This window comes from Schistocerca cancellata, chromosome 3 (assembly GCF_023864275.1).
Source record: "Schistocerca cancellata isolate TAMUIC-IGC-003103 chromosome 3, iqSchCanc2.1, whole genome shotgun sequence".
NCBI lineage: Eukaryota > Metazoa > Arthropoda > Insecta > Orthoptera > Acrididae > Schistocerca > Schistocerca cancellata.
In genome coordinates, this window is record NC_064628.1 from 556,522,592 (window position 1) to 556,547,012 (window position 24,421).

Here is a 24,421-nt window from a genome sequence, read left to right on the forward strand (position 1 = left end):
GCTGTTGAGAAACTGACCACCACCCAGAAGAACCGAGGGGCTATTAACTGTCTCCTCGACGACCGTTCAGCGAACGTCGCTGCGTGTGGACCTTCGCAGCGGGTGGCTGGTTCATACACTCATGCTGACTGCTGTTCATCGGCGACGAAGACTGGAATTTGCACGCCAGTCCTGTAACTAGTCTCCCACTGAGCGGCGACGTGTGGCCTTCGCAGGTAACCGCTGGCGTCTACGGCGCGAAACGTCTGAAAGCAAACGCACTGCGACAATTGTCGGAAGGGTCGGAGCCGATGGAGAGAACATTATGGTCTGGGGAGTGTTGTCCTGGCATTCCCTGAGCGATCTAGTCATTCTGAAAGGCACAGTAGATCAACACAAGTATGCATGTATCCATATCCATCTCTACATTCAGTTTGATTTCCCTCAGCACGGTGGCATCTACCAGCTGGACAGTGCAACGTGTCGCAGCTCGCAGTGTACATACGTGGTTCGAAGCGCATCAGGATGCGTTTACAGTGCGCCACTGGCCGCCAAACCTACTGTATCTAAACCCAATCTAGAATCTGGGACCACCTCGACCGGGCTGTACGCGCTATGGATCCTGAACCGAGAAACATAGCGCAGCTGGCCGAGGCACTGGAGTCGTCATTGCTCCACATCCGTGGCGGAACTTTTCAGAACCTCATTGGCTCTCTTCCTGCACGTCTCGCAGCAGTCCGCGCTGCAAAAGGTGGTTATTCAAGCTTCTGACTGGTGGTCACATTAATGTGAGTGGACAGTGTATATGCGGATGTAATTTGTTGAAGTTGCTACTGCTGAATGCGCAACGACAGTAGCCTACTTCGGATATCTCTTCATTGCGTTGCTTCTCTACAGGCCTGAACTAATCCCATACGACAATACTGCACTGGGTTCAGCATGGCTTGGCTGCTTATATGAGGGCTACTTTGTTTTCAGCCGCCGATTGGTCGCGAAATAGAAACCAACGTGAAAATTAAAAACGTACGTTTTATTTGCAAAATCTAGCTACACCTTCCAGCTACTTGTCTACAGTCACCACTCCATGTTAGACATTTGTCGCAGCGTGTTACCAACTTTCCAATACCCTCGTTATAGAAGGCAGCCGCCTTTGATTTTCGCCAATTCCCTACTCTGGTCTGCAGACCATTGTCTATGCCAAGGTGCAGTCCGCGTAGCCAGCGGTTCGCGTGAACGAAAAGATGAAACTCGAAGGGACCCAAGTCCGGCTTGTAAGGTGAGTGATCAAACAATTCCCAACGAAAACGCTGCGGAATCATCTTCGCTGCAGTAAGCGGCCGAGGATTATCACGGAGAACCAAACTCGTGACAGTTACGTTATGTGAGTGCAGGCAGTCAGGCGAAACCTCTCTGCAAGCCTTCCGGTTTGGTTTGAAATACTATTTCTAGGTATGTTTACGTGCTCAATGTGCACTAACAAGCCGGCCAGTGTGGCCGAGCGGTTCTAGGCGCTTCAGGCTGGAACCGCGCGACCGCTACGGTTGCAGGTTCGAATCCTGTCTCGGGCATGGATGTGTGTGATGTCCTTAGGTTAGTTATGTTTAAGTAGTTCTACGTTCTAGGGGACTGATGACCTCAGCAGTTAAGTCCCATAGTGCTCAGAGCCATTTGAACCATTTTTGCACTAACAGCTGGAAACTACGACTTGACGCGATAGACTGGCGCACTAGAGACACTGCGCAACCCATCTGCGCAAAGCGTCTCTGAATTGGCCCTAGCCGCGCGGGATTAGCCTAGCGGTCTTAGGCGCTGCAGTCATGGACTGGGTTGCTGGTACCGGCGGAGGTTCGAGTCCTTCCTCGGGCATGGGTGTGTGTGTTTGTCCTTAGGATAATTTAGGTTAAGTTGTGTGTAAGCTTAGGGACTGATGACCTTAACAGTCAAGTCCCATAAGATTTCACACACATTTCAACATTTGAATTGCCCCTAGGATTTTAATTTCTCGACCGATCAGAGATTGAAAAACAACCTCACTCGGGTTGTGATGACTTACAGCATTTTGGGAGGGCAGCAGGTATATAGAGCCAGTTGGAGGCCGCAATAGTGTCTTAAAAGCAGTGAGAAAAGAATAACCCCTGTATTCATTATAAGCAGTACAACAGTTGAGCTAGTACCGGCTTATGGGGTGTGCTTAGTTGTGCACGCAGCCTCCGGAGGCATCCGGCTTAAGGAGTCGCGAAGCCGAGCGGAGCCAATGGCGACGTAACGTTGTGAGCACATTGCAAGTGTAAGGCTGCGTCAGCCATGGGCAGGTGGCAGGCACGCGCCTACAGCGAGCCCCGTAGGAAGTTGGTCACGCCGTTGGTGAAAATGTGCGACGCAGTGGAGAAAGCACCCGAGCGCGCAGAGAAACCTTGCTCGGCAGCTAGGGGCGTGCAATTGCGAATTGTGCACTGCCTGGTGCACGCCCAGAAGTCAGCCAGTAGATACGCCGCCACCCCCCACCCCCCCCCCCACCCCCCCCCACCCCACCCCGCCCCAACCCACCCGTTCAGATCCCGTCAGCATCAGCGCTGCCCATAGCCCGCAGCTGTTGCAGGCGACATCTAGTAGCATTACGCTGGATGACCGACATCAGGACGAAGCCGGTCGTGGAGTAGCCTAACCCTGGGAGTGGGTGCAGACGATGACAGGTGCTGCACAACCGGGCCGGGCGGCATTTATGGTCGCTCGATGCCGCTCTGTTTTGAGAGGACATCATTTCTGATCACGAAGGCCCGGAAGCGGCGCAGTGCCAGGCTTGGTCGTGGCGTCATCCGGGTCACCACTGTGACATCCTGGTCCGTCGCACTATACTCTGTTAAGTGTTCCAGCCCCGCCAGCAGCAAGGGGGGGGGGGGGCTGGACGAGCATCAACTAACCTCGTTCTAGGGCCAGAGCGGGGGATTCAGTCACCCCACCGACGCCTCTCTGCAACTTCTTGCATCAGACCGCGGTAATAGCTTTCCGTTCGCTTGGCCAAAGGTTACGGCCGCATACAACACGGAGAGAATAATTTCTCTCCACATTATGAAGCTCCTGTCTCCTGATGGTGCGCTCTGCACGACGCGTATTAAGAATCAGAAGCTGCAGAAATCCAAAATTACCCTTATCAGTTGGTAGAGTATTTCTACCCACTAATAAGGATAATTTTGCTGTGAATTCTGTGCTTTTCACGCTGTCGTCATCTGTCCAGAAATGCACAGCAGACAATGCTTAAAGTGCCATATTTTGTGTTCCCATTGCATTCGCTGAGTATAGGAAGTATGACGGCTTGTACAGGGTGTTCAAAAAGAAAGCTACTTTACTGGAAAAAGACTGTTACAAGAGTTCTTGGCAGTGACCTCCATTATACGAAGAACTAGAGCTAGCCTGCCTGTCGTGTCTGCAGTCGTGGAACGCAGTGGAATACCCTCGTCCCAGAACCGTAGCCCGCTGCCGCTAGAGAAGCCAAAACAACCTGGTGCACGCGATTAATAAAAATTTAGTATCGTGCGTAGTCCGTATCCAACAACTGCGGAAATGGAGCTAAAGGGTCCCTTGGATTAAGCTGGCACTTCTCTAGCTTTTGCGATGCTGCCGAAAACAAATTACCCCACGATTCTCATTTTTATGAATTACGTGCATCGTCTTGTTTTGGCTTCTCTAGCGGCAGCGTGCTACGGTTTTGGGACGAGGTTATTCCACTGCAGGCAAAAAGGAATACAAAAGTCTCAAAAATGAGATCGACAGGAAGTGCAAAATGGCTAAGCAGGGATGGCTAGAGGGCAAATGTAAGGATGTAGAGGCTTATCTCACTAAGGGTAAGATAGATACTGCCTACAGGAAAATTAAAGAGACCTTTGGAGATAAGAGAACCACTTGTATGAACATCAAGAGCTCAGATGGCAACCCAGTTCTAAGCAAAGAAGGGATAGCAAAAAGATGGAAGGAGTATATAGATGGTCTATACAAGGGTGATGCACTTGAGGACAATATTATTGAAATGGAAGAGGATGTAGATGAAGATGAAATGCGAGATACGATACTGCGTGAAGAGTTTGACAGAGCAGCGAAAGACCTGAGTCCAAACAAGGCCCCCGGAGTAGACAGCATTCCATTAGAACTACTGACGGCCTTGGGAGAGCCAGTCATGACAAAACTCTACCATCTGGTGAGCAAGATGTATGAGACAAGCGAAATACCCGCAGACTTCAAGAAGAATATAATAATTCCAATCCCAAAGAAAGTAGGTTTTGACAGATGTGAAAACTACCGAACTGTCAGTTTAATAAGTCACAGCTAAAAAATACTAACGCGAATTCTCTACAGACGAACGGAAAAACTGATAGAAGCCGACCTCGGGGAAGATCAGCTTGGATTCCATAGAAATGTTGGAACACGTGAGGCAATACTGACCCTACGACTTATCTTAGAAGCTAGATTAAGGAAAGGCAAACCTACGTTTCTAGCATTTGTAGACAATAACCTATACCTTTCATGAATCACTTACCTCACAAAAATCTTCGTTAGTTGAACTACTGCAATACAGCGAGCGCCAATACTGCCAGCTAAATAAAAGATTCAAACTACTGAAGGCACTAACTACTGATAGGCATAGTTAGCAAATGAAAGATTTTGATAGAGAACAAACAATGTATTTACCTTAATAGTGTTCAAAAAATTATATATATATAATCATCAGTACATGACATCCAGTCTTACAAATTGACTGTCTCTGATGGACACACGTCCAGATCATCCGCTCCCAAAACTCCGCCATCTCTCTCTCCACATCCATCACTGCTGGCGGCTCACCTCCACCTGCGCAACGCTATGTGCTGTTCACATCCAACTGCCCAACACTACAATAGCGAATATTCCAACAATGCCAACCAGCCACAGATTGAACACAGCACAGCCAGTGATTTTCATACAGAGCGCTACGTGGCGTTACCTAAACAGCCTACTTGTAAGTAAATGCGATTTGGACAGGTCTTTCATTTTATAAGAAATCTAATCCTCTTCTTTTATCTTTACAGAATAGGAACACTTTGATCGACGGTGTATGTAGTGTTGGGTACTGGTTGATGTCATTTCATGCTCTCCCTCTTCGTTTTAGTCCCCTTCTCCCATTTTCTACGGAGTAACTCGACGGCAGTTTCGCAGTATTTCCCTCAATAAACAGCGAAACTGCAAATCAGATGCTATAACAACCGCCATTTCGATGATAATAGCCATCATGGGAATATTCGCAACTGCGGGAGGAAGGCCCTCTGTGCACCTTGGCGTGACTTCAGCAGAGGGGTCACTGCGGTTATAAAATGTATGAGCGAGGCCTAAGGCGTTTACAGCGACCAGAGAATGGAGTGGTTGGGAGGGGGAAATCGAAAGTAAAATGCAATGGAAGGGCTGTGGAAGCTGCCAACACTTTCACGACCACCGCATCCATATTTGAACACAGGATAGTAAATTAGCTTTCTTGGAATTCATTTTACCAAATGTAGCTGCTTGCTGTGTTCCATGTTCTGCTGATTTTGCAGTTATAAATTCTGAAGTAGATAACGCCACTGTAAACCCTAATCCCTGATTCCTTAAAGAATATAACTCCCATGTATAAAAGAGCTTCTGACGTCTGATTACTTCACAAATGAGTTATTGTGCTGTAAAAGCTATATATTTCATGTCATAGGTGGTGTCTTTAGTAGTACATGTACTTACGATCTGCAAAGTGGATAGCGATTATATATGGAAGTGATGAAATAGTAAATTAAAACTTCATACCAGATGTTGAAGTTCCAGCGCAAGAACAGTGAAACTACAGCAAGTGAAACTTTTTTCTTTCGTTATTTGTGTGTGTGTATGTATGTGTGTGTGTGTGTGGGGGGGGGGGGTATCGGACGTTTTGAAAAGGTTTGAAATGATGTGTTAGGTTTATTAGAAATCACTAAATATTTTAATTTTCAAATACCGGATGAATATAGTCAGTAATTTGCGCGCCGTGGTTTCCGCCGCCTCGAAATACAGACACAGTTTCCAAATTTAGTACTTGTGAATACAACAGTGTATTTGGAATAGATAACGTTTTAAGTAATACAGTTGTACTTCTTTTGTCGTTCGTCTTATAACCTGTGTTCAAGAGACTACGTATTCCTCGTAACTGCTCTTCAAAGTTCTTGCCGTCTCTGATAGACCTACATTGTCATCGGCAAGCAGAAAGTTTTTATTACTTCTCACTGAAATTTAATCTATTTTTAAATTTGTATTTAGCTTCCTTTGAATGTACAGAGTTAACAACGATAGAAGTAGGCTGCAACCCTGTGTCACAGTATTCGGAAATTTTCTGAAACACTGTGTTCTGTTAGGTGTAACATGGGCGGCGGCAGCAGCTTCTGGAAGTGTAGGCCCCTGTGCAGTCTGTATTTTAAAGCGCTTTTACGTACGCCCATTTTTAAAGCGCTTTTATGTACGCCCATAATGAAGATTGGCATCGGCTCGTCACGCTTGGTGCCTCCGAGTTTTACGAGTAATTCGCCTGTGTTGGGGTGCGCAGTCTCTGAAGCTGGTTCGCGCCGTTCCGTCTGTTACAGGAGCACAAATTCGGAACGAGCTCTTCACTGGTGGCGACCGCAGCCGAAGCCAAGAGCAGCGAGCTTTTATTGATATCGATTCGGAAGGGGACGAAGACTGCTGAAAAGGGGGGGGGGGGAGGGCGCTGCGGAGGCGAGTGGACTAGGAGGAGGAACACGGCGGAGGACGCAGGTTATGCCGCGGGTTTACTTGTGGTTCCTGGCCATGTTCTCTGCAAACGGCCGACAGCAGTGTTCTGCACAGCCCCCCCCCCCCCCTCCTCTCTCTCTCTCTCTCTCTCTCTCTCTCTCTCTCTCTCTCTCTTCCACCAAAAGACTCAAAAATAAAAATAAAAGCTCCGTTTGCTCGGCGAGATGAAAAATTTATCGGCAGATCTTTTTACATGCATGCTAGGTAGCACGTTTTTGAAACTGCCGCTATTCATTCCTTTGCAACTGTTATTCAGATTCGGTCTCTGTAAGGTTTCCAGCAGGAGTGTTTTTTTTTTTTTTTTTTTTTTTCTACTCTTGCACAGGCACTATTTCTCACGCTGAGATAATGAGGTGGATATCGCGCAACGAGACGAACGCTATTTTTTGTGGAGCAGCTGTACTGGAAAGAATACGACTGCTTTATTTTCAAGTTTCTGTCGCTTCGCGTCTGCTACGTTTCGTCACCATCCCTAGGGCTTTTTGTTAAATGACGGACACAAAAGTCATTGCTCTCTGCTTGGACGCTGCAAACTCCTATCATGATTTGAACCTCCATACAAGTTTCTCGGTTCAGTCGTGATTCCGTAGAAAGTGGTACAGGTGACGTAAAGTATACTGGACAAGCCTTCCTACCGGACACAGCGCTTGTTAAGATGATCTTTTCTTGGATTATCCTAATGAATCGGCGCAGAGGGTTTCCTCTTACATTTAATACGTGATGCTCTCGTAAATAATGTCCCCAAAAGCAGATCTAGTAGCGCACTGGATTCATCAGAAGATGCAAGCAGGCGACCTGTGATTCAAATTAGTGGTGCGGGTAGCTAGTTTATATGGAAGTTGCGCGATGTCATTACAACTCGGTTATTTGCAAACACTGTAAAAATGTAACAGTTTAGTATTGTGAAACGATTCCTTTCACCAAGTTAAGAAGTTTCAGGAGCGTGTTAAAGTCGAATATTATGTAATAACGGCATCGTAATGTATTCTGTCGCTGACTCTCACATATTGTCAGGCTCAGAGTATGTCCTGTCGCCGACTGGCGAGCTCGGCGCGCTGCCGAAATCTCTTGCATATTTCCTGACACTTCGTAGCCCTTCGTACATCTTCGATGAGTTAACAGTAGTGGTCTGTTGACTGAATTTACAAGTTTGCAGCATAGTGTTGTTATTGTGACGAAGCTCTGATAAACCATAGGCTCCTACTGGTACCAGTTCTCCTAAAAGATGACTTTAATCATTAATGTTTAATAAAGAAAAATCGGTGCTTCCCGCTAGAAAGCTAGTGGTTTCGGTACATTTTTACTGTCGAGTAAGATCCGCTCTCAGTGCTAACTTTCCCCTTTCCATTCGGATGATGCATCATCGCGCCAAACGGTCCACCTCTGTCTCTCTGGGAACCGGCTCCGTGCTCACTGCCGAGTTAGTCTGCAGCTGTGCTTAATGCAGCGAATTGACTTCCTCTATCTTCCGATTTTCAGTAAGCGTAAAATTTGAAAAAGTAAATATCCCCCCCCCCCAAAAAAAAAAGAGAAACTAGGGACAACTCACAATTCGAAGCAAACTTCTGTTATGAGCTGGCCGGTTGTTGCTGCAGAGTTAATGTAGATCATCTACAGACAAACATGAACCAACAAAAAAAGTTTTAATCAAATATAGTCGAACATAAAAAGCGAAAAATCTGGTTGCGAGGGAGCACTTGGTAACCGGGAAGAATTTACAAGAAAAACTTTTTTGAAACGTAGCAAAAAACGGTGCTAATATCGTGGTGAAGGTACTATGAAAGTTTGAAGTGACCATCCGGTGATACGTACTTGCACCAGGGTATTGATAGTCCCTGTTGTATGGTCTCCGGTACAATGGGCTGTTGCGATAATCGCATGGTATTTTCTTAAAACGCTGAGTTACCTCAACTGTAACGACATCGATCATACTGCTCAGTTTCACATTCTTATTCAGTCTCTTCGCCGTGGGTAGGTGTCAGTGGAGAGAGATAGGCCCAGTAGCCTAGTTTTAGTATTCAGAACACGATTAAAACTTCAACGAAAATAATTATGTCGATATCTCATACTGCCCTTTTTTTAGGTTTTTCTCGCGTCCATACAAGAAAGTCCAATCCCTTTCTGTCTCACAAAGAAAATACAAATTTGCAAGAACAGACACCTCGACTCTTTTCGAATATTTTTTCATTTTTATTTTGGTTGATGTGAATATAGCTTTTAACTGCTAAAATCGGTCATAATCACTTGTACCGTCTGGCAGCTGTGAGTGAAACAAATAGAGAGTTAAAATTGCAAAATCACACAGACCAGACTTTAGACATCGCGCAGAGAAAAGGACAAGACAACTTAGGTTAAAGTGGCGAGAATGGCACGTGACCACAAGAAATAAAATAACGATACATCCCAGATGCGAGGCTTACCCATGATTTTCGGAGGGAATGTAATGCAGAAGAGACCACCGAAGCCATGCTGCAGTTAGAAGGGGTGACCGATATGAAATAGAGGAAGTAGTGGCGAAGAGAATCAGAGAAAAGTGTGTACATTGAACTAAGAGTAAAGGAAACCAAGGAGGAATTTTTAAATGTGACTTTATTACAAATAGATGTACATACTTCGAGGTTTGCAACGACACTGTAATTAAAACAATACGTGAAGAACAGTTGAACGTAATTGATAGTGTCTTGAAAAAAAGTAAAACAAAAAGAACTGGAATGCAGTCGGATTAAGTCAGGCGATGCTGAGGAAATTAGATTAGGAATAACACTCTTAAACTTGTGGATGAGTTTTACAATTTGGTACAAAAAGGCACAGATGCGTAACTGGAGAGAAGTGTTTTAATATCTAACATAAATCATAAATTAAGTGTCATGACATCTTCTCTGTAACTGATACGTTGGGGGGGGGGGGGGGGGGTAGAGAGAAACGTTGCAGACAAAACAGAAAGAGATGATTTGGAGGTTAGGTAGAACGTTTTGAAATGGGGTGCTGGAGAAGAATGCTAAAGATTAGATGAGAAGATCACGTAACTAATGGGGAGGTACTAAACAGAATTAGGGAGAATAGAATTTTGTGGCATAACCTGACTAGAAGAAGAGATCGGTTGGTTGGACGCATTCTGAGGCATCAAGGGATCACAAGCTTAGTACTGGTGGGAAATGTGGGGGGTGGGGGGCTTAAAATCGTAGAGGGAGACAAAGAGACGAATCCAGTAAGCAGATTCAGAGGGATGTATGTTGCAGTAGTTACTCAGAGATCAAGAAGCTTACAGGAGAGGATAGGATAGGATAGCATGGAGAGCTGCATGAAACAAGTCTTCGGACTGAAGACCACAGCATCAAGGTAGTTTGGGATAAGTGATGAAGTGAGGGGTCTAGAAAAATTAACTTCGTAAATGAAGGAAGAATGGGCCCCCTCCCGCTAGTATGACAATTACCCAGGGAATGCCACGGAAACATTCCCCAGTCCATAACGCATACAGGGTGTCTGTTTTCAGACTTTCACGTCGAACACACCAACGGCTGTCTGTCCGTTAGAGCATAAAGCGTGATTCATCTGGAAAGACCACCTGTCGCCACTTACTGGACGTTCAGCTGCGGTACTGACGTGCAAATTTCAGCTTTCGTCGCCGATGAACAGCAGGCAATATGGACGCATGAACCTGGCGCCTGCAGCGGAGGCCCTTACGCAGTAACGCTCACTGAACGGTCGTTCATCTGGGCCATCAGTTGCTCAACAGTTGCACTTCGGCGTGCACGTACTAATTTCCACAGCCGTCACTCACGCCTGTCATCTAAGGCCCGTGGTGCGCCATCGTTACCTCGGCGCCGGTTTTGGATAGCGCCATTTTGGCATCCACGGTATACATTAACCACGGCAGCACACGAACAGTTTACAAACCGAAACCCAACGATCATACTCTTTTGGACTCAGATAAATCTCTCCGTTTACTACAACGACTGCAGTGTTCTCTGCGTCCTGCCGACACGATTTATATATCCTCCACTGTTCGTGCTGGCACCTGCCATCTGTGGATAGTCGCTGCACGCTCGCGTCGAACACAGGCGGCGATCACATTAATGGAACTTTACCGTGTAGTTTTCAGACTGTAGACAGAATACAACCCTGCGGGAAGATGTGGCAGTATTTGCCCTTCTTGGGGGTCGCACGAAGTGAAAAGTGCTCAAATAAAAAATCATGTTTATAGCGTTCAGGTTCTGATCATCAGATGCAGAAGTCATACAGATTTCGTGCGGAGAGGGCACTTTGGCGATGACACTGGTAAGGGCCTTCCCCCCGCTGCGCCACCTACGGCAGTGGAGTCATAAGATAGCCGGCCTCGTGGCTGTCGATATCCCGTGCCAGCTGGTTCCAGCTCTGTTGGATTACTGGCCCTGGCGTGCGCGGCCCTCCTCCATTGTACCCGCCGCTGCTGGTGTCTATTCACATCGTGGGGATGCCTATACCATCCCCCTCCACTGGAGCGGAGAGACGGCAGTCGAGGGTGGCACCGAGTCGCCCGCCGAGCGCGGCTGTGAAGTTGCGAACTGCCGTCTGCGGTCTCTGCGCCAGTTTTGACGGTGTCTCCCTGCCTCCAGTAACTGGTATCACTTTCGTGTTCCTTTCGTCGATCGACACTGTTGACGCCCGCACATTACGGCAGGCAGGTACAGTACTTCGGAAACTCACCGCCCTTGAAATGTTTTCGCATAAAAGAAGCATATACTGTGTTTCGGTAAAAAGAGAGGCATGGTCTCCGGTGGCTCGTTGCAGAGTAACACTATCATAATGATTTATTTTAGTTTTGATCCCAATTACTATGGTTTTTGTGAAAATAGCTTCACAACAGTTAAAACTCGCGTAATATCCAATCACTACAACGAACAACACAGAACACAGAGTGAAGATGCAAAAGTACTGTAATGTGGTTGCCATCTGCCCGGGAATAGTTCAGCAAAGCGTCGTTCTCCCGCTGTTCCATTGCAGTCAGTGAACACATACACTAGGTGCATATCGGCCGATTCTTCCACAGGAAATCTAACCATACTGATACGTATCAGTGTTACGGTTCATCTAACAGTTGCAGAAAAACGAGCCCGACGCAGAACTTGGAAGTACTTAACGTGGCTGCGGACAGATCCCTAGTTTACTCCTATTTCACGCGCCATCCGTTACAGTAGGATCTCGAGATAACTCGTGTTTCCTACACGCTTTCTGTAGACGCCATCTGCTGTTATATATTTCTATCTACCTCGTCATTTACGTGTTTACACTAGGAGTCAAATGGATCAAATGGCTCTGAGCACTATGGGACTTAACATCTATGGTCATCAGTCCCCTAGAACTTAGAACTACTTAAACCTAACTAACCTAAGGACAGCACACAACACCCAGTCATCACGAGACAGAGAAAACTGGGAGTCAATGTATGAAACTAGGTGGCCTTCATGTACTTATTGCTTGTTGAGTATTTTAATATTTTAAATACTTCGTGTTTTACATTAAATGTATTCACAGTTGCGAACATGGATAACCATCAGCTGTAGAATCGAATAACAATGAAAATTTGTGCCGTACCGGGACTCGAACTAGGATTTCCCGCTTACCGCAAGCGATCGCCTTACAATTTGGCTATTCGTGCACGACTCACGGGCAGACCCAAACTTCCAAATGTCGTCAACCCTGCCCGACACATATTTTCATTGGTGCCATTCCATTCTACAGCTGACGGTTGCCCATGTCCGCCATTACGAATACATTTAATGTATTTCACAGTGGCTATACTCAGCGCAGTGCCTGCACCGAATTTAGAATAACACAGACATTCCATTCTCGTACTTGCTGTTTCTCGCGCTTTTAAATATGGCCCTATTGGCTATGGCCCTATTGACAAAACGATAGAAAATGAACGAATCTGAAATACTTTCGGACCTTTTGGCAATGATCTTTCAGATGTTCCTAGGGAGAATGACGATTGGGATTACATGTAAAGAAAAAAATGGTTCAAATGGTTCTGAGCACTATGGGACTTAACATCTATGGTCATCAGTCCCCTAGATCTTAGAACTACTTAAACCTAACTAACCTAAGGACATCACACAACACCCAGTCATCACGAGGCAGAGAAAATCCCTGACCCCGCCGGGAATCGAACCCGGGAACCCGTGCGTGGGAACCGAGAACGCTACCGCACGACCACGAGCTGCGGACGACATGTAAAGGACGGTGTTTGTGCTTCGGAGGACGATTCCAGTACAGTGACATGATTAGACCTGTAAAGAACAGTAATGTGGCTATGTTTTCATGTGATTACGACAATAATGATGAAGATGGTTCTGTTTTCGTGAATGATTGGTTTTGTTATATTGACAACCCTTACGAGGCGGCGTCCGTGTGTCACTCGAAGCTAGGTCGCCATCTCGAATGCGTTATTGCAGATTTTAGGGCGGTGAGTAAAATGCGTTGTTAATAGTGTCAACACCAAGTACCGTGAATGAATAGATTAAGTTTGTCTACAAACACACACACACACACACACACACACACACACACACACACACACAGCGCGTACCGTGAAAATTTACGAAGTTGTGGAGATATTTTTAGTGCAATATAGGTACAAAGATAAATGGAGGCACAAAATCGAACGAAAAACGACTCCGCTGTAGTTAGTCACAAGACGCCGCAAGCAGTTTATACTAAAAAACTCAGGAAAAATAACTCTGAAGAGTTTCCGAAATTATGTCGGAGTTTGGGTTCGCCTTGTGTTGCCTGCGGTTAGTTAGCAACAAGCTGACTGCTAGGGGATTGACTTCCACCACGCAGCGGACTGTCATTTGAAGTATCTATAACAGGAAGACAGAGGGGAACGTTTAATCTAATGATGATTTTCTCAACTAAGGAATCCGACAACACAGTCACGTAGTCACCAGAATCGCTAATAGAAAGTCAGAGCATAAGAATCGTCAGTGGAATCTCCAAAAACTCACAGTAGGAACATACAACACATTTCTTTCTACATACACTCCTGGAAATTGAAATAAGAACACCGTGAATTCATTGTCCCAGGAAGGGGAAACTTTATTGACACATTCCTGGGGTCAGATACATCACATGATCACACTGACAGAACCACAGGCACATAGACACAGGCAACAGAGCATGCACAATGTCGGCACTAGTACAGTGTACATCCACCTTTCGCAGCAATGCAGGCTGCTATTCTCCCATGGAGACGATCGTAGAGATGCTGGATGTAGTCCTGTGGAACGGCTTGCCATGCCATTTCCACCTGGCGCCTCAGTTGGACCAGCGTTCGTGCTGGACGTGCAGACCGCGTGAGACGACGCTTCATCCAGTCCCAAACATGCTCAATGGGGGACAGATCCGGAGATCTTGCTGGCCAGGGTAGTTGACTTACACCTTCTAGAGCACGTTGGGTGGCACGGGATACATGCGGACGTGCATTGTCCTGTTGGAACAGCAAGTTCCCTTGCTGGTCTAGGAATGGTAGAACGATAGGTTCGATGACGGTTTGGATGTACCGTGCACTATTCAGTGCCCCTCGACGATCACCAGTGGTGTACGGCCAGTGTAGGAGATCGCTCCCCACACCATGATGCCGGGTGTTGGCCCTGTGTGCCTCGGTCGTATGCAGTCCTGATTGTGGCGCTCACCTGCACGGCGCCAAACACGCATACGACCATCATTGGCACCAAGGCAGAAGCGACTGTCATCGCTGAAGACGACACGTCTCCATTCGTCCCTCCATTCACACCTGTCGCGACACCACTGGAGGCGGGCTGCACGATGTTGAGGCGTGAGCGGAAGACGGCCTAACGGTGTGCGGGACCGTAGCCCAGCTTCATGGAGACGGTTGCGAATGGTCCTCGCCGATACCCCAGGAGCAACAGTGTCCCTTATTTGCTGGGAAGTGGCGGTGCGGTCCCCTACGGCACTGCGTAGGATCCTACGGTCTTGGCGTGCATCCGTGCGTCGCTGCGGTCCGGTCCCAGGTCGACGGGCACGTGCACCTTCCGCCGACCACTGGCGACAACATCGATGTACTGTGGAGACCTCACGCCCCACGTGTTGAGCAATTCGGCGGTACGTCCACCCGGCCTCCCGCATGCCCACTATACGCCCTCGCTCAAAGTCCGTCAACTGCACATACGGTTCACGTCTATGCTGTCGCGGCATGCTACCAGTGTTAAAGACTGCGATGGAGCTCCGTATGCCACGGCAAACTGGCTGACACTGACGGCGGCGGTGCACAAATGCTGCGCAGCTAGCGCCATTCGACGGCCAACACCGCGGTTCCTGGTGTGTCCGCTGTGCCGTGCGTGTGATCATTGCTTGTACAGCCCTCTCGCAGTGTCCGGAGCAAGTATGGTGGGTCTGACACACCGGTGTCAATGTGTTCTTTTTTCCATTTCCAGGAGTGTATATACGGAAGTGACAAAAGTCGTGGTATACTTGTCAATGCCGTATTGCTGCTCCTTTTGAGTAACTCTACATCGCATAATTCAACGAGTCATTGGAAGTCCCCTGAAGAAATATTGAGTCATGGTGATCCAATAACTGTCCGTAATTGCGATAGTGTTGCCACTGCATGATTTTATGCACGAACTGACCACTCCATTATGTCCATATCGGACGATCTCGGTGGCCAAACCATTCGCTAGAATTGTCCCGATTGTTCTCAAACCAGACGCGAACAATAGTGGCCAATTGAAACGGAGCATTGTTATCCATAAAAATTACATCATTGTGTGGCAACATGAAGTCCATGAATGGCTGCAAACGGTCTCCAAGAAGTCGAACATTTCAGATTTCATGTCAATGATCGGTTCAGTTGAACCAGAGCACCCAGTGCATTCCATGTAAACACAGCCCTCACCATTATGGAGCCACTACCAGCTTGCACAGTGCCTCGTCCATGGCTTCGTGAGGTCTGCGCCAACTCGAACCCTACCATCAGCTCTAACCAGCGGAAATCGCGGTGTCGGCCGTCTGTGCCATAGCCTATTAACGCCATATTTCGCCGCACTGTTCTGACGGATACGTTCGTCGTGCGTCCCACATTGATTTCTTCGATTATTTCACGCCACTGCTCTCTGGTAAGTGAAGGCCGTTAGCCACTGCGTTGTCTGTGGTCAGAGGTAATGTCTGAAATTTTGTATCCTCGGCAACTCTTGACACGTTGGATCACGGAATATTGAGTTCCCAAAAGATTTTCTAAATGGAATGTCTCATGCCTCTAACTTCAAATACCATTCCACGTTCAGAGTCTCTTAATTCCAGTTGTGCGACCATAATCACGTCGGAAACATTTTCACACGAATCACCTGAGTACAAATAACATCACCGCGAATATATTGCCGTTTTGGACCGTGTGTGCGCGATACTACCGCCATCTGTATATGTGCATATTGCTGTCTCATGACTTTTTTAGCCTCAGTGTATTCTTCGTAGGCTACTCTACATTTAATGGCTGTGGATTTGTCACAAATGTGTGGTGCGAGAAAAAGACGGTGTTTAATTTTGTACGCTATAATCTCTCTTAGTTGAGTATCATGATCTCTACACAATATACACAATGATATTCGCCTTCGGAAGTACACCGATTCAAATTCCCGTCTGCACATGGAGATTTAGGTTTTTAGTGCTTTGCCTAAATAGCTTAAGATATAGCATGAAAAATACACAGCCGATTTCGGTCCTCAGCCCCAACTTGTGGCCCTACTATGTTGACGTCGACCTTGGCGATATTATTCCTCCCTTACTACGCGAGATACGCGATGACAGAAGAAGGGTTGCAAATTTCAAGAAGGGCCAAGCAACGTATTAAGCCCTCGCACATATATTCCGCGAAATGACCATTGCTGTAAAATCAGATAAATTCTATCTCAAATACGTTTGCCAAACATATTTTTTCCTGAGCGGTATTCTTGACTAGTGCTGAAAGAGGTGAGGATGGTAGTGACACACGAGTCCGCCATACGCAGGAAGATTACACGAAGGACTGAAATGTAGATGCAAATACTCAGGATTATTTTTCTTTTTTTATTATAATTTCGTTGACGAGGAGAGCAACACAAGTGCCACATACCACAACCCGATTTCCCAGAAATTGTGCTCAATGGAAGAAGGGTGAAAAAAAATAAAAAATTAAAAAGAAAAGGAACACGCATCTCGACTGATTCGCAGATGACCAATCGTGCCACCGCTTCGGTTGATTTATTTAATCGCTAAAAGACTCATAAACTACTTCGAAAACTTGGCCGTCGTTTTCCCAGGAATGGGAGACACATGTTCGCTTATTTTAACTCTTATTCTACTGAGCAAAGTTTCTGAGAAATCTGGGTATGGGAATTGCTGTGTTCTCCTCGTGAGTACATAAATATCTAGCTGCATCCGTAACCCTCGATCCAGACAGGGCCGTTTCGATTCCTAGTAACGAACGAAAGTGGGTGAAATCCCAACATCTCCCCAGTGGATCAGGGAGTGAGGTTCGTGACCCTTTTGATGAATTACATCTGTGCGAGACGTAAAATTGCAGACGCCTTTGTATTATTCGTGAGGACTAGGCAATATTTCCGTATTGTTTCAGTTTTTTTTTGCTTTCCTTCAATGATACCCATCTACAATAAAACAAAAACTGCGCTACTCTGCCATTCCAGACATCCACAGAATACTAAATCCTTTTGATCCATTTGACATCTCATAAGAGTTCAGAGGAAAGCTACATCAGTTTCAAGTAGGGCATTGCCCATGAGTGAATGTCGCTTTCCCACATTGTTCCGGTGCTCATTACCTGTGATGGGACATTATTAAACTTCTTCGCAAAAAGTCATGCTGCATTACAAACTACGATCGAGCACTGGCTACAGGAAATAATCCCTTTCTTTCGAGAATTTGTGGCGGTGACTCATAGATGAAGTATCGCGTCGCTCTGGCGCATCATGCAGCATTCTTAATGGAAACGTGTCTGAATAAATGCAAATGTCTGAATCCAGTCTGTGAGTAAAATTCAAAGCTGTTCAGCTGTTCTACTTCCCCTAAAAAATAAGAATATATGGCTGTGGGCCCAATTGAAGCATACACCACGTGTAAATGCATCAAGAAAGGATAAAGGACGTAAGTTAGGAGTTTACGTACGCTCGAAAAAATGTGCTTCGGACGGACTTCGCCTCTAGTAGCCCCGTCTGCTGTATTCCGAGGCGTAACACAACAAACTGATGCTTTCAGCTTCAATCGCAACCTTTGCTTTCCTCGGCTTAACGTTGGTTCAGGTCCAAAACACGACAGTATCTCTCGATAGAGAATTGTTATACTTCATATGGAGTGGTTGGGGCAAGTGGATTGCCTCAGCATGAAGACAGATACTGCGTCAAATTATCTCGTACACTGAGTGATGGGTACAGACGGTGCTGTGAATCACTACAGCAGAAGAATGCAGGAACCGTCTGTTATAACTTTCCCATAGCAGCAACAGGGATAGTTCTCGGAAGCTTGTCCCGCCACGTCACCACCATTTCTGCGTTACGGCGGAAGTCGTTTACTTGAATAAAACGTCTGCGTTTGTGTGACTTTAATTATCGATCCGATGTGGTGCTGGCGTGGAGCTGTTGCAGCCGAGGGTGTGTGAGGCGCGGCGCGAGGCTTTGGCGTGGTCGGCGCTGCGAGTGCATCCCGCTCGCCGGCATTGTTCCAGGGGCTTAACGGTGCCTTTGATCTCCTGATGATGGCAAATATCCGCTGCGCGCCCGGCCCCGTAAAGCTCTGCACAGAACCGGAACAGAATCGATGCCGCCCCGGCTGGTTGTGCAGCCTCTGGGATCGAACTCCGTCCCCCCTATACAAAAAGCACTCCGTTCTACTCGATTCTCTTCACCGAAAGGCAAGGTATTTGTTCTGATTTTACTTTGGCAACATTATACTTCCACATCCACACGATACGCAATTGTATCTGGTGCAGAACGGGATGTCTATTTCCTAGCCGAGTTAGCGATTCCATTTTTTACATACAGTATTTGGATGACTGATATAGTCGCCTTATCCATGTGATGCAGGTAGTGGTGTTGTGCGTCTTGTCCTTAGTTCATGAGCGCCAACAAGGCTGATGTATTGTCATGATTTTTTTTTCTTTTTTTCGTCAGCAGATCTTCTGACTGATGCAACACGCCAAGAATTCCCCGTCTTGCGTCAACCTCTTAATTTCAGGGTAATACTTGCTATCTACCTCCTCAATTACTTTTGGATGTGATCCAATATCTGTCATCTGCTACGCTTTTTATCCCATAAGGGATGTCTTAACAGATGTCCCATTATTCTGTCCATTCATCTTCACAGTGTTTTCCATATAATACTTTCCTCGCAGATTCTGCGGAGAACCACGTCATTCCTTACCTTACCAGTCTACGTAATTTTCAACATTCTTCTGTAGCACCACATTTCAAATGCTTCGATTCTCTTCCGTTCCAATTTTCCCCCAGTCCGTAATTCACTTCCATACAATACTGTGCTCCAAACGTACATTCTAAGAAATTTCTCCTTCAAATTAAGCCCAGTGTTTGATATTAGTAGACTTCTCTTGGCCAGGAATGCCCTTTTTGCCAGTTCCAGCCTGCTTTTTGTGTCTTCCTGGCTTCCGTCCGCCATGCGTTAATTTTGCAGCCTAGGTAGCAGAATTCACCTACTTCATGGTCACCTGTCATTAAGTTTCTCGCTGTTCTCATTTCTGCTACTTCTCATTACTTTCGTCTTTCTTCGATTTACTCCCAGTCCATATTCTGTACTCATTAGACTGTTCATTCCATCCATCGGATCCCGTAATACGAGGTGCATTCAAGTTTTAAGGCCTCCGATTTTTTTCTAATTAACTACTCACCCGAAATCGATGAAACTGGCGTTACTTCTCGACGTAATCGCCCTGCAGACGTACACATTTCTCACAACGCTGACGCCATGATTCTATGGCAGCGGCGAAGGCTTCTTTAGGAGTCTGTTTTGACCACTGGAAAATCGCTGAGGCAATAGCAGCACGGCTGGTGAATGTGCGGCCACGGAGAGTGTCTTTCATTGTTGGAAAAAGCCGAAAATCACTAGGAGCCAGGTCAGGTGAGTAGGGAGCATGAGGAATCACTTCAAAGTTGTTATCACGAAGAAACTGTTGCGTAACGTTAGCTCGATGTGCGGGTGCGTTGTCTTGGTGAAACAGCACACGCGCAGCCCTTCCCGGACGTTTTTCTTGCAGTGCAGGAAGGAATTTGTTCTTCAAAACATTTTCGTAGGATGCACCTGTTACTGTAGTGCCCTTTGGAACGCAATGGGTAGGGATTACGCCCTCGCTGTCCCAGAACATGGACACCATCATTTTTCAGCACTGGCGGTTACCCGAAATTTTTTGGTGGCGGTGAATCTGTGTGCTTCCATTGAGCTGACTGGCGCTTTGTTTCTGGATTGAAAAATGGCATCCACGTCTCATCCATTGTCACAACCGACGAAAAGAAAGTCCCATTCATGCTGTTGTTGCGCGTCAACATTGCTTGGCAACATGCCACACGGGCAGCCATGTGGTCGTCCGTCAGCATTCGTGGCACCCACCTGGATGACACTTTTCGCATTTTCAGGTCGTCATGCAGGATTGTGTACACAGAACCCACAGAAATGCCAATTCTGGAGGCGATCTGTTCAACAGTCATTCGGCGATCCCCCAAAACAATTCTCTCCACTTTTTCGATCATGTCGTCAGACCGGCTTGTGCGAGCCCGAGGTTGTTTCGGTTTGTTGTCACACGATGTTCTGCCTTCATGAAACTGTCGCACCCACGAACGCACTTTCGACACATCCATAACTCCATCACCACATGTCTCCTCCAACTGTCGATGAATTTCAATTGGTTTCACACCACGCAAATTCAGAAAACGAATGATTGCACGCTGTTCAAGTAAGGAAAACGTCGCCATTTTAAGTATTTAAAACAGTTCTCATTCTCGCCGCTGGCGGTGAAATTCCATCTGCCGTACGGTGCTGCCATCTCTGGGATGTATTGACAATGAACGCGACCTCATTTTAAAACAATGCGCATGTTTCTATCTCTTTCCAGTCCGGAGAAAAAAATCGGAGGCCTTAGAACTTGAATACACCTCGTACTTCTTCACTTTCATTGACGATAGCAATGTCTTCAGCGACGCTATGATTGATATACTTCCACGCTGAATTTTAATCCTTATTCTAAACCTTTCTTTTATATCTGCTCTTGTTTTTTCGATGTGTAATTCGAACACCAGGTGTGAAGTACTGCATCCCTGCCTTATACTCTTTTTAACGGAGCGTTTCATTCTTGGCAGTCGACCCTTATTTTTCCCTTGTGGTTCTTGTACATATCCGTGTATCCCTACAGCTTGCTGCTATTTTTCTCAGAACTTCGAACAAATCGCACCATTTTACATTGTTCAACACTTTTTCTAGGCCGACAAATGCTATGAACTGTCTTAACTTTTCTTAAGTCTTGCCTACGTTATCAGTCCCAACATCAGAACTGCCTTTATCTTTGCCGAAGTCAAGCTGACCGTCTGTTTCTAACAAGAACTCTGCCGTGTTGGGACTAGAACTTTGGGTTTTCTGCTTATCCCGGAAAGTTCGCGTGACCATTATGCTAACTGAGTTGTCAACTCCTCCAGCCTGACTCATACTTCGAGTATCACTAAAGTTTCCTCGTATCACCTATTCTGCGAAACGTTCGCACAGCAACGAATAGTACTTCAGGATTGGTCAAACGAGGTTTTCAGAAGAGACCTCTTACTTGGATGAAGTATACGGTGTGCTTCGAAATCTTTACATCAAACGTCAAGGGGTGATAGATGACGTCAAGAGGAACAACATTTTTCTCGACGCAGAACTTTCGCTGACACTTCCCAGTGGCTTTTTCTACTGTTTATGCCCCCTGAGAGGCGACAGGGCGTAGGTACTGTGCAGAGTACGTATGCATTGTGTGTATGCTATGTATGAAATAAATGGGCAGAGCAAAATTATAGTTTCTGATTCACTTCTAACATGTCATTCTCTGTTTAGAGATACTCATTCTCGTGGTTTTCTTTTTGAAAATCACGTACCAGTTTACTGCGTCAGATAGTGAAGGTATGCAGCGCACTTCGCTAGTAGGCTCTGCTAGTTCGGTGAAATCTCGTTAGTTCGGTGAAATCTCGTCGTACCAGGAACGGCAAATACTGAAGGACGGCTTATGTTGCTGGGGAATATCAGTGAACTTACGTCTGCAACGGAACGTGAAGTGATCTTTCATCTCTAGGCGTTTGATGAAAATACTTTGGAACTCCCTCCATTTCCTACGGACTCATTTATTTAATGTGTCACCTGCCTTCTCCACAGCTAGATTTGTGTGACCGTTCCACCTCTGAGGACTCCAGAATGTTACTCGTAGATACTTGAAGGCTGTGGCAGGTTTCAGTAACAGATCGTCGATCGTGTAATCAGATGATATCGGGTCCTTTTGTTTATTTACGCGCATTACCTTGCATTTATTTTTGTTCAGAGTCACTAGTACTCTTGCAACAGGGGCTGATCGTGTGTAACTCCGCATTTTATAGCAAGTTGCCAATGACGCCACCTTGTTACACATAACTGCGTCATCCGCCAACAGCTTTATAGGGCTACATACAGACCGCCAGCTCATTTATACAGAACGTGAACGGTAGCAGCCCTGTCACACTACCTTGAGGTTCGCCGGATGATAGGTTCGCTTCTGATGACGCTGTCCGTTAAGAAGAAGAGACTGTTGCTGGGAAGTAATAAATCCAATCGCACTTCCGTTCAGATATTGCGTGTGTACTGGGGAACGTTCCGGAAGTGTATCGAAGGCATCATGGATGTCAAAACCGACATCAGTTGGGGTTAGGTTGTTTGGGGGAAGAGACCAAACAGCGAGGTCATCGGTCTCATCGGATTAGGGAAGGATGCCCTTCCAAAGGAACCATCCCGGCGTTTGCCTGGAGCGATTTAGGGAAATCACGGAAAACCTAAATCAGGATGGCCGGACACGGGATTGAACCGTCGTCCTCCTGAATGCGAGTCCAGTGTGCTAACCACTGCGCCACCTCGCTCAGTCCGACATCAGTCCGAAATCCCCCGTCTGCTGCATTCTTAATTTCATAAATGAGCAAAGCAAACCAGGGTACACCCAATCGATGCTTTCAGAAACCCCGTTGATTTCTGCATAGTTATTTGGCCTCCAGTAGAAGCATTATACGCGAGCATAATGTAGGACTATGTTCAATATTTCTACATAATATCAACGTCATTGAGATAGGTCAGTATTCTGCGAATCGTTCTTTGGTCCTTTTTACAGATTTGAGCGACCTGTGTCTTTTCCAGTTCTACGGCATGCTCCTTGTCCCGGGGACGGCCGCGTCGCAGGACGTAACCCATATGACTCCCTTCGGTCACGCAGGCTACGCCTAAACCAGCCGTGTTCATCGATCTCCTCGCCCGAGCTGGCTCACAATCACGCCTCGGCAGTGAGCATCGGCGTCTCACGGAGAGTAATAAGGGGAGGGGAGGAGGAGGAAGGGGGGGGGGCGAGGACGAACATTGCAACAGGGCAGTCCAGCACGATAAACTGTTATCAACGAGTCGATCCTGCGGCCATTTAATTCTACGGAGAGGTATTACTTCGCGATGGCTAATTAATGGCTTTGGTGATAATTTATTTCCCAAGAATGGTGCTTTGATAACAAATGGCAATGAAATGAAACTTACATTTCTGTTAATTGATGCAGCGAAGAACGTGGGGCAGCTAAGAAGGGAAGACTCGGCTTGAACAGAAATTCGGTGTTCCAGTTGTATTTAGAAACTTTACGTACAACTGTGATTAGGATGGTGACAGCACTGATTGTGTTATTGCTAGTTTGCCCACTATCGGTTTCTAAAAATGTACATGAGTCCTTAACCAAATGCGTGAAACTATATGCAGAATCACAATAGGCACATGTGACAAAAGCAATTTCTGCACAGTCCTCAGAATAACGTTCTTGAGCTGCAAAATGAAATGTCACATGGACCACAGTCTTGAATTCAGTAAAATGTGCTGGAGTATTGTTCCCAGGCGCTCGCCATTAATATTGATACACTGGAGCAGTCAACCGGTCGGTTATGAATAATACAAAGCATTTTCATTATGAAAATCCTATTTCCTAATTTAGTCTCGAAGTCGCTGCAGAGAGTTCTTATGGAGTTAGTTATTGTTCTTCTATATACGTTTTATATTGCCGGAAGAAGTATGCATCAAAAGGATTTGCGACATTGTTATTAACAACATTCACTAAAAAATATTTTAAAAGACCGTTTGACATTTTCCCATTTATGCTAGCCTCCAGATGTATGTTCTGTAGAAGATTGTCTTCAACAGTCGTGTCGAACTTTTTCATCCTGAAGGCAAGTATACTGTTTTATTCTTAGGTGTCCACTCACAGGTCCAGCATCTATTGTATGACTATGACTTGTATTGTGCGCAGAATGGATCGAGGCAACTGTTTATTCCCGCCCCCCCCCTTTTTTTATTTTAGATAAGGTCGCACCAGAAGTTAGTTCATAATTAAGTAGAAATTGATCACTGTTCCAAATGCTG

General features: G+C 46.2%; 1 protein-coding gene across 1 annotated transcript in view; it reads left to right on the top strand.

Annotated features, from left to right (window-relative positions):
* Positions 1–24,421, top strand: part of LOC126175399 (Ca(2+)/calmodulin-responsive adenylate cyclase) — a 501,843-nt gene that overhangs the window by 193,035 nt on the left and 284,387 nt on the right. The gene's annotated exons all lie outside the window — the stretch shown is intronic.